Below are 12,517 nucleotides of genomic sequence, written 5' to 3'. Positions count from 1 at the left end.
AATAATAAGAACTTACAAACACAAAGAAGGAAACAACACACACCGAGGCCTACTTAAGCGGGGACGGAAGAGGTAGGGAGAGGAGTAGAAAAGATAACTATTGGGTACTGGGCTTAATATCTGGATGATGAACTATTAGATTTGTGCAAAAGTAATTGTGGTTTCAGACCGTGAATTTTACATCATTTTAACTAGGCTCAAACACATCTTTATTAATCAAAATAGCAACCCTTAAAATCAACACATTTTTACCAATGAGAAACAAGTTTGTTTATTCCTGTAGTGTAAAAATCTGTGCTTCAGGATTCGATTAACTCTTGGAAAGTCTTTTCTGCATCTTGCTGGTTGTGGAAGCATTTTCCCTGCAAAAAGTTGTCGAGATGCTTCAGGAAGTGGTAGTTGGTTCGCAAGAGGGCAGGTGAATATGGCAGGTGAGGCAAAATTTCGTAACCCAATTCATTCAACTTTTGAAACGTTGGCTGTGCGACATGTAGTCTGGCATTGTTACGGAGAAGAATTGAGCCCTTTCTGTTGACCAATGCCGGCTTCAGGCATTGCAGTTTTCAGTGCATCTCATTGATTTGCTGAGCATAATTCTCAGATGTAATGGTTTCGTCGGGATTCAGAAAGCTGTAGTGGATCAGACTGGCAGCAGACCACCAAACAATGACCATGACTTTTTTTTGGTACAAGTTTGGCTTTGAGAAGGGCTTTGGAGCTTCTTCTAGGTCCAACCACTGAGCTGGTTGTCACTGATTGTTGTATAAAATCCACTTTTTGTTGCACATCACAATCCAATCCCAGAAATGGTTTGTTGTTGTTGTGTAGAATAAGAGAAGAAGACACTTCAAAATGACAACTTTTTTCTTTGCTCAGCTCATGAGGCACCCACTTATCAAGCTTTTTTACCTTTCCAATTTGCTTCAAATGCCAAACGACCACAGAATGGTTGACACTGAGTTCTCCAGCAACTTCTACTGCAGTCGTGAAAGGATCAGCTTCAATGATTGCTCTCAGTTGGTCATTGTCAGCTTCCAGTAGTTGGCCACAATGCTCCTTATTATCAAGGCTCTTGTCTCCTTTGCAAAACTTCTTGAACCACCACTGGACTGTATATTTATTAGCAGTTCATGGGCCAAACACGTTGTTGATGTTGCAATTTGTTTCTATTGCTTTATTACCCATTTTGAACTCAAATAAGAAAATTGCTTGAATTTGCTTTTTGTCTAACATCATTTCCATAGTCCAAAATAAACATAAACAGCAAGTAATAAGCCATTAGAAAAAAAATTAAAGCGAGAAATGTGCATTAAAATGATATATTAATATAACATAACTACGTTTAAGAATGTATTCCAATATCAAACAGCAAACTTCAACAATGCAAAAAACACAATTATTTTGTAACATAGGTAAACATGTGTCACGGGGGTTTGTTGACAAACCCCCAAACCTAAAATAAAAGTTAAAAAGAAAAACACGAGAGACAGGTAGACAGAAAATGAGACAAAGGAACATTACCAAATTTAAAAAAAAAAAAATTAGGAAGATCCCCTCCAAATCCTAAATTCTGAAGCAGTCAAGGCACCAAGATAGCAAACCACATGGGCTGAATTGGATGTACAAGTGGAGCCCTGAGAAATCTATGGGTCAAACTCAGATGTGTTGGATATTTGAGTGACAGGTCTGAGATAGAGGAGTAGTCACCTACAGTGATGTCAACTAAGTCCAATTTTGGATAGAGAATCTGGGCACATGAGACAGGAGAGGCCATGATAAGGCCATTTTTAGTGGGCCTGAGAATACTCAAGGAAGGAACAAGCTGAAGCTTTGGCCACATGCTGAGCTTCAGCATGTGACCCAACAGAAATCTGTTTTCAGAAGGCAAATGGAACCCACTTTAGAAAGTTCTTTCCAAAAGGAAAAGCAGCAGGCAGGTAACAACCTTTATCGAGTTAGAAAACCTTAGTGTCAAAAGAAGTAAAGTGATTCTTTACCTAGACACTAAATGATGACTGTTACTTCAACCAATACCTCGATCAGCCTGGACACATGTTTGGGTCCTAGTTTAAGAGAGTTTTATGGAGAGACTCGTTTGATGAACCATGTGTGGCCAAGCAGCATTGACTTGGGCTGCTAGTACAGTGTGAGTCTAAGAGAAAAGAGCTTTCTTCCTCACTCGACTGCAAACTACCAGGAAATGTTAACACCTTTAGAACACAAGCAGACATTAAAAGGGAATTGTGTCTGACAAGGAAGCAGGAAAAGCTGATGTAGCCCCTTGTTGAGCAACAATATAGACTGCGCAGATGCTGAAGGAGTACTGCACACATGATTTAGCTGCTTACAAAAATACTTTGAGACAGTGATCAGGGGAATGGAGGTTTTGTATTACCAGGTATAAGCATTTAACCAACAAAATTTAAGTATAGCTCTTCTATGATTTTATTTGTACCAATAAGTTAGGGAACATGGATAAATACTAATATTTGTTGCAGCCAATGCTTTAATGTGACATAACTATTAACTACTAGTAAATAATAAAGAGGAAGCTACATTCATATATTCACCCTTCATGTCTCTGTCCACTTCCCTGGCAGCTTTCCTCCACAAAATAGAGTTGCTAATCATATTGGTTGGAAACAGAGGTATTTATTGGTCATGGTTACTCTAGGGTAAAGTCCCTGTGCCTTACAAGACACGGACCTGTGAGTCCTCCCCCTCTAAAACTGCTCTTCCACTCCTTACAGCAGAACTAGTGAGTGAGGTTGGAACATCCTCTCAGAGACCTGACCCTTTCTCTCTCACAGATTTCATACAGCCCATGTAGAACTGTCCATCCTTCTCTGTGTATAGGCACAGTAGAAGTGGATGGGAAGAGGGTGGATGGGGGAAGAAGTTCCACTTAAACATCTAGTCTAAGTCATACACTCCAAGCTGACCTGTGACCGAAGCTCTACTTTGCAAAAATAGGTGTTTCTTCAGCTATTAATAATATGGTTAGTTAACATCCCTTTTAGCCCACATGAAAGAGAAATGATTCATGAGACAGGATTTATGTATATTTGTCAAGTATCTTAACACTCTCTGCCTGCATTCCTAACAATGCCTAAATAATTCCATAATTTTGAAGGCTGTGAAAATCTATAGGATGATCATTTAGATAGGTACTTTGGGACAACAGGATCACAGAGAACTTTTCCATATCACAAATCTTTATCAAACTCCCCGTTCCGTCAGCACAATATTGTGAATGGTAATGTGACCCCTGGATGGATACTTTAGCTGCCAAAAAACAATTCCCCAGTGTGAATTGAATCTATTTATATCAGTGCCTCTGCTGGAAGGAAGGAATCCATTAATGTGATTTCCACAGACTGCTTATGAGCCAGGCATGCTCCTGCCACTGTGTACCTACATCTCAAATGCATCTGTCTTATGTAAAACTATTCAGAGTACATATATATTTTTGACTATGTAATATTAAAGCACAGTCATCCTTTCTTTGCTGTTTGCTATGTGTCAAAAATAGATTTCTGCTTCTGTTAGTATTTTCTAAAAATACAGTTAAGCAGTATTTCATGATATTCCTTAAGGTAGCTATTGCTGCCCTGATATCTAAGTGCTATTCTATTTTTGCTCACACTCATTACTGAATTCAGCAAATAGATACTAAGTACCTACTGTGCACCTATAGGCACTCTGCTAAATGTTGTGGAGATGCAAACATGCTTTTAAAGAGATTTTTAACTGACTAGTCAGGAGTCGCTTAGAAAATATCCTCATCTGGCTGGGCACGGTGGCTCATGCCTATAATCTCAGCACTTGGAGGCCGAGGTAGGCGGGTCATTTGAGTTCAGGAGTTCAACATCAGCCTGGCCAACATGGTGAAACCCCGTCTCTACTAAAAAAAATTAAAAATGCAAAAATTAAATGGGCATGGTGGTACATGCCTGTAATCCCAGCTATTTGGGTGGCTGAGGCAGGAGAATCACTTGAACCCAGGAGGCAGAGCTTGCAGTGAGCTGAGACCACACCACTGCACTCCAGCCTGAGCAACAGAGTAAGACCCTATCTCAAGAAAAAAAAATCATGATCCAACCAAGCTGAGTACCAGAGAGCCCTGCTATGGTGGCTGGTTGACAGACTGCTATACATAAGGACACATGGATTTGTGATCCTGTCTCTACTTGGCTTTTCGCTGTGGTTTCTGGGGGTTATTCTTTAACCATTCCAGATGTCGCAAGTGGTGCCTGTGGCAGACCCAAGAATAGGTGTCACCTGGTATGTTTACCATCACAATATATTGCTAAACTTGAGCTTGGTCTGCAAAAATTGATTCCACTTTGGGATGTTGGCACTCAAATCAGTGTGACAAGGAACAAACAGAACATCCCTTTTTTGGATTCTTAGCTTTTCTTTCATGTCTTCTTGTACAGCTAAGTCATCACAATCTTAATTGCCTCACCAAGGGGTTCACAGTAAGTTTCTAAGGCAAGTTTATAACACTCACCCAATTAACACTGAAGCACACATTATATGTAATCATTTCAGAAGAATATTGCATAGTGACCCAACAGAGATATACAGCAGAGCATTTAAGATGCATTGAGAAAACTGAAATATTTACAGCTAAAATGAATGATGTTTTGAATTTGCTTCAAACTAATCTGCATTTATGGAGATTGAGTATAGATAAAATAAGACTGTTTATGTGTAGATAATTGTTGAAGCTGGGTGATAAGTAGATCAGGCTCACTATATACTCTTTTACTCACTTTTGTGTGTGTCTAATTTTCAATGTAAAATGTTTTTTGAAAAATGTAGGTAGTTACTAGGACATCAACTCTAATCTCTATCTCTATAGATATCCAATCAAAAGTTCCCCAATCAAAGAACCAGTTGTTGATTTCTCATAAATATTTCCTTAGTGCTTGTCTAAATGTTGCTATGGGAAGTATCAGTTAATTAATCAACAAATGTTTGAGCGGCTATTATGTGAAGGCACTATTGAGAATTAAAGGTAAATCATAGATCCAGCCTCTAAATAGCTTTCAGCCTAATGAAGAAGGTAAACCTTGAATATGTGCAAGGGTAAAACAAGAGAGAAAATGATAAGTACTATGAGAGAAAGTTATATGATATTAATATTATGTTCAAGATGGAGAGAGAAAGCCATTACTGGCTGTCTTTCATAGCCTGATCCACCGCAATGAATATCCTATGTATTCTAAGTGTGTGTGTGTTTGTGTGTGTGTGTTTGTATGTACACACTCATAAACAAAGAGGAAAAGAAGGACACCCAAAATTTAAAGTAAAGGCTTGGACCCGAATACATACAAAGCTCCTATTTGTAGCAAGTTTGTTATATTTAAGAAGCGAAGTTCTCCTTTAGGCTAAAGACAGGCCTAATTCCATCACCCCTGTCCCTGACAGAGGATGAGGTTCCTTGTCATCCTCTGTTCCCTTGGCCCCATTTCCCTCAGCTCAGACCCTAACCTTGGCCCATAGACTGTACCACTCTGAAAGAGAGAAGAACCCAGAAAAAGTATGCTGAGAAAGAAGGCATTTTTCCCTCAGGCTTTGAACAGTGGTGTAAACTATTCCATCCAGCTGTGCTTTCTGCTGAGCTTTCCATAAGCTGTCTGGGCTGTCTCTGGGAGCTAGAAGGGTGTGGGGGAAAGAAGCCCCTGAGTTCTGTCCAGCTACATAGGAGAAAAATAGAAAGTTAATCTGAAGTAAGAGTTAATCACCAGCGAGACGCCGTCACTCCAAGAAGACAGAATCTAATTAACAAGCCATGTATAAACACAATTTTAGCCACTTCCATTTTTATTTAAAATGCCTGTGCCCAGTGCCGTTATCCCACAATGCCCTTAAAGAATCCATTCTGTCCCTGGCCCAGGTCTCTAATACTCCGCTTCTCTTCCTGATTTAGAAATGAAAGAAAGAACAGATGAAGAGAGTCTTCATTTCCTGGGAACACACAGAGCATTGAGCAAGACACTTATCCCCTGTTGGAATCTCTCATGTCTTACAATTGTTTCCATTGTGCACTTTTATCCTTTTTACAGGAAATTAAAAAGAAAAGTCTTAAGGCTATCACTATGTCTGACTTGATTCAGAATCTTAACTACAATTTAGTTTTATGTACTTTTCATTTTCACACAGACACATACACACGACCATTATTTTCTCAATGTGCAAGAATGAATCAGTCTCAATGTTCAATAACCCATGACCACATCTGAAAAGTGTATAGCCATCTCAGTATATTTACTGCTTAGACTTAGTGTATTGCCATAAATGTATGAAATGAAGGCATATATTTTTAATTACCCAATTCATGAAGATGCCTTTTCACAGCTTCTTATTGTGAGCTCAGCTGTTTGTTTCATATTAAAGTTCAAGAGCCAAGTTTCAAGGGCAATGAAAGTTTTGCTATGCATCACTGTCTCAAAGACAACCTCAGACCAACTAAGCAAAAACTTGGTGTTTTGCAGTCTTTACATAGTTAAATCTTCCACATGTCAAGGGTAACATTTTCAACATTGATAAGGATTACTGAAAAAGTACCATACTTGAGAAGAGTTCCAAATGTTGGATGGAGTTTGTTTTTTTTTTTTTTTTTGGAGCGGGGGGTGGGTGGCTATAAAATCATGCCATCAGGAAGATATACCTGTCTGAAAAGCAGAATGAAGTGGATGGCATCGATTTTGCCATAAGTGTTGGCCAGGCTAGACAATTAAATCCTATGCCTAGTGTACCTAAAAACTTTAAACAGAAAATTCACATTCCCGTTGAAATACACAAGGATGAGGAATTAATTGGTTTTAAGCTTAATGCACAATTAATTTTACATGCCACTGGTACTTTGAAATGGAGAGAATGAGGATGATTGGCAACCTATTTAGTCTTTGGTCTGCTGCCTTTACAGAAACTGTTCCTACTCCTGCTAATGAAAACCTTCTGAAGTTATGTTTACTCAGCTAGAAGTGGGTATTCACGAGACAAGAGTAGATGGAGACATCAGGAGATAAAGAGAACTTCCATAACCTAAATTTAATATAGGTTACAATGAGCTAGACAATCCAACTGGAACCATCATCCTTTCCCCACACATGTATGCAATTTAATGAAACAAACAGTACAATAAGCCTGCTTAGGGAACACATCAGAAAGGTTCCCCAAGATAAAAGAAGAGCATTCTAAATACTTTCCATAACTTCATAAGAAACACATACATTGCTACATGAGGGAGTTAAAATAATATGCACTGGCTTCCAAGGTCACAGGTACAATGTCAAGTTTACCCATTGATCTCCATATTGAGAAAACATTTGTTATAGAGCCACAGTCAGTAGCTCTGATTTTATCCAATAATGTTAACATTGAGTACCAGAACATTTTATTAAAGTAAATGATACCTAGGAAAATTGTCTTTTATATGACTGAAATTAAATTTGTAATAATCATTCACAATGACCAAACCACCTTAAGTCAGTAACATCCTTGTTGATATTATATATATGAACAAATAAGCAATTAACAATAGCTATGGGTATACAATTTGGTCTTTCTTATTGCTTTAGATTTAAAGTTGCATGTTTCAAAATCTTCTGGAATATGTTCACCCTTCCTCAGCTAAACAATCTTGTGAATTTTTCATAGTCTTGTTCCTGCTCCTGCAGGAAACCTTGTAAATAGCTGTTGGCTTTAGCAGAGTGAAAGTGCAATTTTATCCCCTTGACTTCTTACATGGTCTGGAAGTACACATTCAATTCTATTCTACACCTGTTTTTAAAAAGGATGTTTTCCAATGACAGATTTCCAGTTTTAAACTTCTTGCATTCTCACAAGAGACAAAAGCAAAAAAAAAAAAAAAAAACCATAGAGATTTTTTCTGGCAAATGCACCAAAACTAATGATGTTTCCCTTTACAACATATGACTATAATTCAAAAGTAGATCTAGCTCTTGGTCTAGCTAACCTCCTTTGAATCTTCCTGTTTATATACAAGTTAATATGTTTAGAATGCTAGGGATTTCACTTTACCTAACTTAGCTAAGGAACTAAAACTATATAAACAGGAAGACTGAAAAAAATTGATTTATTAGCTAGATCCAGGTTAGATATACCAATAAAGAAAGCCTCAGATTTAGAAAAGATGACTAGCTTTTTTGTAGCTATATATATACTTTTTATCTTTATAGACTATTTTAAAACAATGCATTTGTATAATTGAACTATTTTTTAAATAGAGTAGGTGTATTAGTTTTCATGCTGCTGATAAAGACATACCCGAGACTGGGCAATTTACAAAAGAAAGAGGCTTAACTGGACTCACAGTTCCATGTGGCTGGAGAGGCCTCACAATCATGGCAGAAGGCAAGGAGGAACAAGTCACGTCTTACATGGATGGCAGCAGGCAAAAAGAGAGTTTGTGCAGGAAAACTCCCACTTTTAAAACCATTAGATCTTGTGAGGCTCATTCACTATAATGGGAATGGCACAGGAAAGACCCACCCCCATAATTCAATCACCTCCCACCAGGTTCCTCCCATGACACCTGGGAATTGTGGGAATTACAATTCAAGATGAGATTTGGGTGGGGACACAGCCAAACAATATCATTCCACCCTTGGCCCCTCCCAAATCTCATGTCCTCACATTTCAAAACCAATCATGCCTTCCCAACTGTCCCCCAAAGTCTTAACTCATTTCAGCATTAACTCAAAAGCCCACAGTCCAACGACTCATCTGAGACAAGTCTCTTCTGCCTTTGAGCCTGTAAAATTAAAAGCAAGTTAGTTACTTCCTAGATACAATGGGGGTATAGGCATTGGGTAAATATAGCCATTCCAAATGGGAGAAATAGGCCAAAACAAAGGGGCTACAGGCCCCATGCAAGTCTGAAATCCAGTGAGGCAGTCAAATCTTAAAGCTCCAAAATGATCTCCTTTGACTCCATATCTCACATCCAGGTCATGCTGATTGATGCAAGAGGTGGGCTCCCATGGTCTTGGGCAACTCTTCTCCTGTGGCTCTACAGGGTGCAGCCTCCCTTCCAGCTGCTTTCACAGATTGGTGTTGACTTTCTGCAGCTTTTCCAGGAGCACAATGCAAACTGTTGATGGATCTGCCATTCTAGGGTCTGGAGGACATTGGTCCTCTTCTCACAGCTCCAGTAGGCAGTGCCCCAGTAAGGACTCTGTGTGGGGGCTCTGACCCCACATTTCCCTTCCACACTGCTCTAGCAGAGTTCTCCATGAAAGCCCCACCACTGCAGCAAACTTCTGCCTGGACATCCAGGCTTTTTGACACATCTTCTGAAATCCAGGCAGAATTTCCCAAACCTCAATTCTTGACTTCTGTGCACCCACAGGCTCAACACCACATGGAAGCTGCCAAGGCTTGGGGCTTGCACCCTCTGAAGCCACAGTCTGAGCTATACCTTGGCCCCTTTTAGTCACAGCTGGCACATCTGGGACACAGGGCACCAAGTTTCTAGACTGCACACAGCACGGGCATCCTGGGACTGACCCATGAAACCATTTTTTCCTCCTAGGCCTCTGGGCCTGTGATTGGAGGGGCTGCCATGAAGACCTCAGACGCCCTGGAGACATTTTCCCTATTGCCTTGAGGATTAACATTCGACTCCTCATTACTTATGCAAATTCCTGTAGCCGGCTTGAATTTATCCTGAGAAAATGGGATTTTCTTTTTAATCACATTGTCAGGCTGCAAATTTTCCAAACTTTTATGCTCTGCTTACCTTATAAAACTGAATGCCTTTAACAGCACCCAAGTCACCTCTTGAATGCTTTGCTGCTTAGAAATTTCTTCCACCAGAAATCTTAAATCATCTCTTTCAAGTCTAAAGTGCCACAAATCTCTAAGGCAGGGGCAAAATCTAACCAGTCTCTTTGCTAAAACATAACAAGAGTCACCTTCGCTCCAGTTCCCAACAAGTTCGTCATCTCCATCTGAGACCATCTCAGCCTGAACCTTATTGTTCATATTACTATCAGCATTTTTGTCAAAGCCATTCAACAAGTCTCTAGGAAGTTCCAAACTTTCCCACATTTTCCTGTCTTCTTCTGAGCCTTCCAAACTGTTCAAACCTCTTCCTGTTATCTGGTCCTAAAGTTGCTTCCCATTTTCAAGGCTCTTTTTGGCAACGCCCCACTCTACTGGTACCAATTTACTGTATTAGTCAATTTTCATGCTGCTGAGTAGACATATCTAAGACTGGGCAATATACAAAAGAAAAAGGTTTATTTGGACACAGTTTCACATGGCTGGAAGGCCTCACAATCATGGTGGAAGGCAAGGAGAAGCAAGTGATGTCTTACATGAATGGCAGCAGGCAAAAAGAGAGTTTGTGCAGGGAAACTTCCATTTTCAAAACCATCAGATCTCGTAAGACTCATTCACTATTACAAGAACAGTGCAGGAAAGACCCACTCCCATAATAAAATCACCTCCCACGGGGTTCCTCATATGACACATGGGATTTGTGGGAGCTACAATTCAAGATGAGATTTGGGTGGGGACACAGACAAACCATATCAGTAGGGTAGCGATTTCTCACAAATATTATAATACAGATAAGAAAGTAAAGTCAAAATGTCATCTGTCACTAAAAAGAAAACCTAACCTAACAATTTACTATCATTATAAAACTAAATAATGTCTGATCATCAGTGACTCCAATCTACTATTATGTCTATTCTAAACCTATGTCAGGCCAATCAGATTCACTCTAAAACTGACAAGAGTTTTTGAAAATATAACCTCCTTTAGATAGATGCATTACTGTTTTGTTTTTTTGTCATCATTACTCATTTCTTACAATGCCTGACATGTACCCTCCATGATGATGGACAAGCTCAAATATTAGTTGATGATATATTTATGACAGTTGTGATTTACCAGATGATTCCAAATAACAAATTTTAAAATCACAGTGCATAAATAAAAGGTATTCATATTTGGAGGGTGTACAAGATGACTTATCTTTTATAATGCTTTTTTATATTTTGATGAGATTATTTAAAATTCACTATGTAATTTTTTCCTTTCAAAGGTATTTACTTCTTTCACCTTTTATATTATGAAAAGTTTCCATTTCTAATCTTATCTATATCTGACTAGATCTATTAAAGAGCATTTATGAATTTACTTTTTTCTTTCCAACTAATTTTACTGGAACTTTGTCTATTTTGTTGCCCTTTACCTTTTTTTAATGGAGGTTTTAATAAGCAGTTAAATAGTAAAGAATGGCAATAACAATAATAATATGCTCCCTTGCAAAACTGCTTCTTGCATATATGATTATACTTGATTATTTCACAAGAGCAACAACTACCATGTGAGACAAGCAAATACATTTAGTGTTTTTATAAATAAGAAAATCGAGCTTAAGAGAGGTTGGGACTTGCCAAGTTCACTTAGATAAACACATACATTTCTACGGAGACTGTTCTTAAATCTAATCACTTTAAAGATTAAAATAAAGTAATATTATTAGAGCTACTACTATTGGTTGATATTTTTATGTAATAGGTACTGTTTTAGTAGCTTATCTGGAGCTCATTTAATAATAATAAAACAAAACCACTATGGGAGTACACACATTTTTTCCCATTTTTATGGATAAAGAAATGGAGACTTGGGGACTTAGGGTACCAAAGCAACTTGCCTGAGATCCAACATTGTCCATTTTTTGGCTAGACATTCACAAGCATATTATGATTTAAATATATTCTCACAAATATTAGTTATTGCCATTCTGATACATGTAGTAAGTTATCTCACAGTTTAACTTTCATATCTTTGATTATTAGTCTTAACTAGTAAGCTAGTTACAACACAGAATGTCTTTAAAAAAATTGTATCCTACATTCTCGGAGGAATGAGTTTTTCTATGTAAGGAAACAAGAAAATAAAATAGGAGAAAGAAAAATAGAAAAAGGGCCTCTGAGAGTCTATCCACCCTGCCTATACATCAAGCCCTCCACCCAGAGGTCCACAGCTTCATTCCTTTTCTGCCAAATGTGAGCATGGAACTTCTTTCTGTGGCTTCCACACCTAAAGCCAAAATCCGTATCAAGTACCTGGTCAATTAGGCCCTTTCACTCAGCAACAGACTCCTCCCAGCTCCCATCCCAGGATATTTCTGCCTTCTCTCTCATAGTTTCCCAGAATCTGTAAACAAAAGCGTTGGTGGTGAGCCTTATCAGGAAGGTTTCAGAAACACTGAAAATAGTTAATTTCACCTCAGGCAAGGGAAGCCTGGAACAGAGGCCTGGCTGTTCCTCCAGATTTAAGGAATCGAATAATCTTTCACATCTCTTACAACAGGAAAACAAGATCAGAATGAATATCTCAGCTAATTATCCAGAGGGAGCAATGGGGGAAAAAACAAAAAGAGAGACTATATTTAATAATACTCTGCTGCAAGTAATGCCACTTTTTGTTGTTAAAGAGAAAAATTGTACCAGATGCTTATTGA

The 12,517-nt window shown here is 38.5% G+C and overlaps 1 pseudogene; it reads right to left on the bottom strand.

The window, feature by feature from the left end:
* Positions 1-212: 212 nt before the first annotated feature.
* On the bottom strand, positions 213-1,242 carry LOC129523778 (histone-lysine N-methyltransferase SETMAR-like; annotated as a pseudogene).
* Between the last annotated feature and the right edge of the window lie 11,275 nt (positions 1,243-12,517).

This window comes from Gorilla gorilla, chromosome 6 (genome assembly GCF_029281585.2).
Source record: "Gorilla gorilla gorilla isolate KB3781 chromosome 6, NHGRI_mGorGor1-v2.1_pri, whole genome shotgun sequence".
In the NCBI taxonomy this organism is placed as follows: domain Eukaryota; kingdom Metazoa; phylum Chordata; class Mammalia; order Primates; family Hominidae; genus Gorilla; species Gorilla gorilla.
The sequence above is the reverse complement of the archived record's forward strand: the minus strand, read 5'-3'. Positions and strand labels throughout refer to the sequence as shown.